Raw genomic sequence first — 8155 nt, 5'->3', positions numbered from 1 at the left:
CATTGAAGTAATTGTAGGAAATATCTACAATAATATTTATTTCTCACATAAATAGTGAAGATAAATGAATGAAACTGAAAATAAATTTCATAATACCCCAGCATCTTAAAATCTAAATCAGGAAATTCAACTTAATCCACTTAAAGCTTTTTTTGGTTACAGTGTCTTAAGCAATCACTCTGCACTTTATGTATTCTCATAGTTAGGGATTTTTTTAGCAATGGTGTGTTTGGAACCTCTAGAAAAGATGTAAACAGATATAAGTAGTTCTTATTATCTTATACTGGGTGTCAATTTCCTGCTCTAACAAAGTACCACAGGCCGAGTGGCTTATAATCAGTGGAAATGCATTTCCCATCATCTGAGGCTGAAAGTCTAAGACCAAGGTACCAGTGTACTTCTTGTCCGTATGAGGTCTTATTTCTTGCTTTGTAGACAGCTCGCTGTCTTCCTAATCTCACAATAACATATCCCTTTCCATGTCTGCATTTAATATTTCTCAAAATACTGGAAATCTATGAACAATGTAGAGCCCCCGAAGTAAATGACTGATAAGTTATGTAACATGTACAATTTGGAATAATATACTTAAAGTATGAGTGATAGTGTAGATCATATTTATGGACATGAAAATTATCAAACACATCAGATGATAAAGATATTTCAAAATAATAATACTTCTCTTGTAAACATGTACACTATTTTAAATACTTGAATTATATGTGACAACATCTAGATGGGCATTATAAATTTTTTCTCTCTGTTCCATCTTTGAATTAGAGTCTGCACAAGAGAACCATAACTCTCACACATACCCAACGTTACCAGGTTGCTTTCCATTTGGATGGCCTTACTTAAATAGTATGTGTGACATAAGCAAACTTGTGTATTTGATCTTTTTTCACACAGAGTTGAATACTTCTGGGATCAAAGAAAGGTAAAAACAGTGTTTCCATATCTATGTAATTAAATGATAAAATTTTAAATCCTAGTGTTGTTATGATTACCAACCAGAACACTAGTTACTAATGTGCTCTGTGAACAAATGTTTAAACATATTTGCTAACACTGTAACTGAGAAAGGAGTAACACATGATCACATCCCTCTTCCAAAAGAAAGTGAGTCAGTGTATTAACTGATCTTACAGTGCATTCTTCCACCAAAACCCGAAAGAAGATCACACAAGTGGATAGAAGAATTAGCAGGATAAAAGAGATATCTTCGATTAGAGTGAATGAGATTTAATGTTAGATCTCTGTCCTTCCTACTCTGTATGATTTTCCCCAGATTACTCCTTTTCTTCTTTTTCTATAACAACATCTGAAGTGTTCAAAGTGAATGAACAGTAAAAATGTTAAGGTAAAAAATGTAAAGGCAAAACAAAGCCAATGGGAGAGGAGAGTTTAAGAATGGGTATGCAATGTTCACTTATAAACATTTATCTATAAGTGGATAGATTAGAGAAAAAGATGAAAGATAGACATAGACACTAAGATGAAGTTCCATTAGATTTGTTTGTCTTCCTGTAAAATGAAAAAACTGTTTCTTAGTTGAACACTCTGGGATGCTGAGGCAGGATGATCATAAGTTCAAGCCTGGCCAGGGCAACTTGGCAAAGAAGAGGGAACAACTCTCAAAATAAAAAATATAAAGAAGGGTTGGGGATGTAGCTTTGTGTGAAAGCCCTGGGTTCAACCCCAGTACTACAAAAAAAAAAATGTTCTTTGTTTCAGTGTAGTCCTACTTCTATATAACATTTTTTTAAAAAATTAAATCAACCAGTCAGTCAGTTAACTGGACTTACTGGTATACCTGCTCATGTTCAAAACTCTCATCTATTCATAGTATTTAGAAGTCATTTCTCTAATATTTTTGTGTTTTAATGGCCAGAGCTATCATTCCTAGAAATTATTGCTTTCCAAAACTTAATAGTAGTTTTACCTTTTCAATTCTTTTCTCTCTCTCTCTTTCATTCTTTCTTTTTCTCTTTTATTCTTTCTCTCCATTTGCATCCTATTTACTTGCTTTTATTTGCTTCTGGTATGAGGTCATTAATTTTCTTTGTAGTGCTGACATAAACATTAATGAGGTAGAATGGTATCACTTTTTTGTAACCAATGCTGGGCAACATGCATGGGAGTAGGAATAATTCCATTACAACTGCAGAAGAGGCTATAATTCATCTCACTAAATTTTTTTCTAAAATTTTCTGAGATGGAGAAAACCACAGGAATCAGTAAGGATCTGTTTTCTGTGTCTAGGTAGAGAAAAGAGTCTGTGTGGGTTAAGCCTGGGTGAAGGCTTTGTGATGATCTCAATTGCTGACTCACCTGGACTAAGAGATTTCTGGAGAGGCGACTGGTTCACAGAGAGGAATACGCTCACCAGTGGACTAATCCACAGATGTTCTACGCTGAACGTGCCTTTAGGAGGCAGAGCCAAGGGGAAGAAGATAAGTTACTGCGGGGATGCCTCTGAAGGCTACATCTCTTGTGATGTTCTTCCTCTTCGCTCTGCTTCCTCAGTGCTATGAGGTAAGCACTTGTGTTCCACCGTGTCCTCTGAAATGAGGTTTCTCTCTTAGAGCCAATTAACCATATACTGAAACCTCTCAAATCATGAACCAAACTGGACCTCTCCTCCTTTAAATTGCAGGTATCCAGCAGCAGGGAACCTGACCCATACTGATCTGGGAAATGGACCAGTGCACCCGCATTTCTCCTGTCCCACCCACTGCAGTGTTTTAACTCAGGTGATTCTTCTGCTGACTCTTCCTAGTCAATGACAGAGCCCAAAGGGGATCCTTTAGGATCATTATTGTTGGATTTCAGACTCTCTCAATTTGTTACTCAGCTTGAGTACTTCCTGTCAGCTCGGTTGAAATCAGTGATCACTGTACTCAACACTTCCTACCTGATGTGGTTTTGTTTCCTTCCTTCATAGCTATCAGACTTGTATCAACTCTGAAGTCTTTCCATGTTTATTGTTTCTTCCTCTTTATCTTGCTTGGCATTTCCTGAAATAAATGTCTTGCACATCTAACTCTGTTTTGGCATCTGTTTCCTAGAGTCAGTGAATTAATATACTTATCAGTAAGATTGTCATGTTTTATAAGGTAAAAAGAGTATATTTTCTTTGTATCCTCAGTATACGTTCAATAGTTCTTAAATTCCACATGATATTATGGTACTGAAAGGTTCTCATTTACATTAAACATTTCTCCATGCATTGTATCACCAGTAAAAGATTTTTTCTTCATAAGATCCTGTGTAGAATAGCCTGAGAAGCACCATATAACTATTTCCTTGAACTACATGGAAAGCAGTAATCATGTAATATTCATGAAGAACACAGCTTGAGATCTGTGCGCTTGAAACAAGAGAAAATATTGCACAGGTTCAGTGCATGTTTATGCCCATTTGGTACCAGACTTCTGAAGCTACTTACCAAGACTTTTCTTTGCCACTGACCAGATTCTCAAGAGACCTTCTCCCAAAATATCGTAAATAAAACAGTAAATGTGCAAGGCAGTGATTTGCCCTACTGTCCGTACTACACAGCAAATAAATTCTACCCTGATGTCTAAAGAGAAAAGCGCTCAAGGGTCTCATGTTTTAATTGGAAGTCATGTGTTGTGAATATTCTCCAGCCACCAGAATTTTTTAGCTGCTATGTCTCAAAATTAAATGGTTTAAATATCTAGAACAACAATTTTAGTCAAATAATATGTGCAGTAACAATGTGCCAAAAGTGAAAACATTATTTGGCATTTTCTGCAGTAAATTCCTTGCACATTTAACTGCTTTGGTATCTGTTTATTAGAGCAATTGAATTAAAATATTTTTCAGTAAAATTATCATGTTTTATGAAGCACTTTAAACATCTGAGAATTGACAGTTTTTTGAAAAGGAAAGTGTTTTCTACTTTGATATATGAACTACTTAAAGAAGTTTTTGAAAGCGTTTCTTCATTCTTTATTGCAGACTGCGTATAGATGCTGTTAGAACTGAAAACATTTTGCTGGTGGTGGTGTTCTTTGCAATGACTGAACACTGAAATTTTGCAAAACATAGTTGATGACTTCCTCAGTGAATGTGTTAATAAATGCCACTTATAGAAACATTTTCATTTTTGCCAGAGCAATAAGAATGCAAGCATACACCAAATATTAAAAGAATGCTATTTGAATGACCTTAGAAGTTTGCTGAAGGTCAGATATCATGGCGCACACCTGTAATCCCAGCACTTGGGAGGCTGAAGGAGGAGGATCATTGTGAGTTTGAGGACAGTCTGGACTACAAAGTGAGTTCAAGGACAGCATAGATTACAAAGCAAAACACTGTGTCTAAAAGAGACACACACAAAAAAAGTTTGTTGAGTTCTTTAAGACCTTTATAAACACCCCTTAATAAAGAATATATTTTATAAGTAATATATTTATTGCAAGTTATCTGTTTGGTTCCCTTATCTAAAAGGATTTTTTCTTTTCTCCTTTCTATATACATATATATATATATGAATATGATTGTATGCAAATAATTATATGATTGCCTTATACACTGTACAGAGTTTGGGGTATAAGCAGATATTTATGTATGTCCAATGATTTTTTTAAAAGCAAATGAAAGTAAAAGGGTCTCAAAGAGGAGACTGTGGGAGACCACCACGCTGCTGTCTCCCGAAAAACAAAGTCCTGCCACAACCTGACTCTGGCCTCTCCTTCACCCCATCTACTGAGATATGTAAAGCTGGCTATATTGAAACAATTGCTCCTGGCAGTAAAGGTGCCTACCTTGCATACATCAGAACTCTGTGCATTGTTAATTTGAGGCTTCTATGCCTGGTATGGCTACAAAGTTTCTTTTCCCTATGCCCTCTGCCCACCCCCATCCATGATAGGGCACCCACCTCCTCCTCCCCGTCCACCTCTTTGATGGATGCCAACAACAGCCATGAGGTTTTGGAGCCAGGCCTTTTGTTCCAGTGAGAGCACTGCATCATCCCAGAGCTCCTCAACTGTAGAACTTTTTCTCTATTGTCTTTCTTTTGCATCCTTGTGCCATATTGCTGGGTAGGTTAGACGGATACCCTCATCAGGGTTCAGTAGGTTTTAGTAGGAGACAAGCAGTATTTTAGTTTAACCAGAGGCAGAATTGGAATGATTCTTTGTTGTTGAATTTTTAAAATTCCTGTAATGATTTGCTAATACTTCACTGAATATATATATGTGATATCTGATATTAGTTATGAAACTTTTCACTGTTAACTAGTAGACTGAAGTCTTGGAAGTAGAGAACATGTCTTACTTGAATCTTCAATTACAGAAACATTTATCACATCAACTTGCTTATTTTAGGAACACAAATATACTGGTTAGCTCCTTGAAGTTCAATTGAATTGAAATTAGTAGGGTAGAGAAAGCAGACTATAAGAACATCTAAAAAGGCACAAACACCAGTAAGTATCTTTCATATTCATCTTTCAAATTCTAGTATTCTTTTTGAGTTCTGAATCTAAGGACTGCATGATTTGGTTCCAGAAAAACAAAGACACAGTCCATCAGGAAATCATTCTTTAGTTTATTGCCATTTCTCTTTCTTCAAGAATGTCTGTCTCTTCAGGAATACAGTTCAGCTGTATTTGTATTCTAGATAGTTTATTATATCTACTGGTGTTGAGTATTAATAGCCTACATACACCTTAAGTGCTCTGTATGCAACCTGGAAAATGTCTCAGCTTATAATTCTTATCCTTGTGACTTCAGGTTCTTCAGGGTCAATGTGATCCATTACAGAGTTCAATAATTCACCCTTTGCGGGTATACTCTAGAATTATTCTACAGGGATTTCTTTAGAAAACAGTTAATGTAAAATTAAATGGTCATTATGAGTGAGGTCTTTGCTCTTTTCTCACTTAACAATCTTCTGAAAGATTCATTTGCCTTTTGCTTTGAGGCAGTATTTGCATTATTGAATTGAGACCTGTAAAAAGATAGAATTAGCTTTCAATTTTTTAATGTACACATAACAAGAAAGAGTAGTGACATTCTGGATCTTTTCCAAAAATTCCTTATTATTCCCTTTCTTAAATGGACCCAAGGAAAGAGAAGCTAGGTAACCCTCAATAGTCACAATCCAGGAAGGATGGCTTCTTTCACTGCAGCAAGCTTCATCATGCTGGATCTTTAGACTAGGAATACTTGTATGTCAGTCCCTGTGATGACTTAGGCTGGGAATTACAGGCATTCTTGTATTAATGAGCTTACTCTGTGGCTGTATTTGTTAAGGCAAGCCTGTGACATATAGATATAGACATGCATAGATTAGACACAGATATAGATAAAGATATAGATGATAGAAATAGAGACAGAAATAGAGATAGTTTTTTTTTTTAACAAAAATCTTCACTTACATATTAGCCTTTCCACAGTGCCTGGTTAAGATATTTTTGGATCAAAAACTAATGGGGACTTTTCTAAAGGCAGAACAATAAATAAATGGGGACTTTCTATGTCCAGGAAAAATTTACTTTCAATTCCAGCAACCATGTATCTTGTACTTTATATTCACATTCTTTCTGGGCCGAGGTGCCTTCTGAAACTGAACATCATGGTGGCCGAGCTCTTTTCAGCCTGATGAACAATAATTTGGTTGAGACAGATGTTCTTACCTAGCTGGAGCAGGTCAGGGGGCTCAGGGATAATAGAACTTTCCTAAATTATGGGTTGATAAATTTTTGTTACCTTTATTGCAGTTTGCCCTATCTCTAAGTGCAGGGATTAAGTCTACTTTCTTGGAAGTACAAATTGCTAGTGAAATGTATGACACCACCAACTAATTTTTTTTCTATTTTAATCAACCTATGACATTCTGTCTTGCTCCGTATATGCAGTTCCATCATCTTCCTTTTCAAATGAGTGTCCCCTTCCTCGGATTGTGTGTGAGGTTGTTGTGTCTTCTGTTGATATGGATCTCCCATGATTTTTGCAAACTGCAGTTTCTCAGCGTGTTTGAGTTTGGCTGACAACTGAGTGGTGGGCATCCTCCAAATCATCTGTAGTTGCCTTTCACATCATATTAATCACCCTATGTTCTGGTTTAAGGAAGACAGATTTTCATTGACCTGAACAATAGCTGTTCATGACAACAGTCACAAGATGAACAAATGATGCATTCCTATGCAATAACTCATACTTCTCAGGATAATTTGAAGAATGTACCAGTTATATTTGCTCTCTAAATGTCATCCTTGGATATGCATATTCATAACATAGAACCTTAAAAGTATGTAGTGAAGTAAAAACACTGAATTACCCCAAAGGAAAAGGTAATAGTGATTTAATGACTGTGTAGAATTCAGTATGATAACTACAGTTTGATGTAAAACAGAATACAAATGATTTAAGTTCTTGGTGGGATATGTATTCATACCACCTCTGTCATTCTTTCTTGTTTTTCCTTCTATCTAGCTGTGCAATGGAAAGGACAAAATGTCTCTGCATTCTGTATAAGCTGGTCCAGCCTGTATGAATCTGAGGAAGGCATCATAATCTTGCATATATTCCAAATATCCCATGCTTTAATTTTCTTCAGTCCTTAGGAAAGGCAAAACAAACTAAAAATAAAATAAAAAGAGCAGGAAAGGCATATTCTGCCTATGGTATGCTTTGAATGCTTCCTGGATCCCAAACCTGTTCCTGTTCATACTTGTGTATCCTTCATGACTAAGCAAGGAGTCACTTGTACAAAAGCCACACAGAGAGAAGCCAGCCAAACTCCCTGGATAATTACTGTGCAGTGCACTTTCTATTTGCTGAAAACATTTCTTTGATTTCCCCTCTTACTGTATGTAGTAATTGGACAAATTAATCTGTAAATCCCTTCAGGTACAAACATCCTAATTTTCTTTTGACAATTTCTGTTGTTATATCAGAATATCCCATTAAGCTTTACTTCTCTTAGGAGACAAGAAGGTAGTAGATGATAATGAAATTAGAAAGAAAAAGATTTTCAAAAGTTATGCTTCCACTAATGAAAATAAAAAGGTGTTAAATACACTTTTAAATTGGGCATTTTCTTCAATTCAGGAGTTGAGCATCTGTTTCATTTCTTTCCCAGAGGCCTTTTATGACAATTTCTCCCTAAAAAGAGACAA

Source organism: Chinchilla lanigera, unplaced genomic scaffold (genome assembly GCF_000276665.1).
Source record: "Chinchilla lanigera isolate Chin_1 unplaced genomic scaffold, ChiLan1.0 scaffold00017, whole genome shotgun sequence".
Classification (NCBI taxonomy): domain Eukaryota; kingdom Metazoa; phylum Chordata; class Mammalia; order Rodentia; family Chinchillidae; genus Chinchilla; species Chinchilla lanigera.
Note: the sequence above shows the minus strand (reverse complement) of the source record.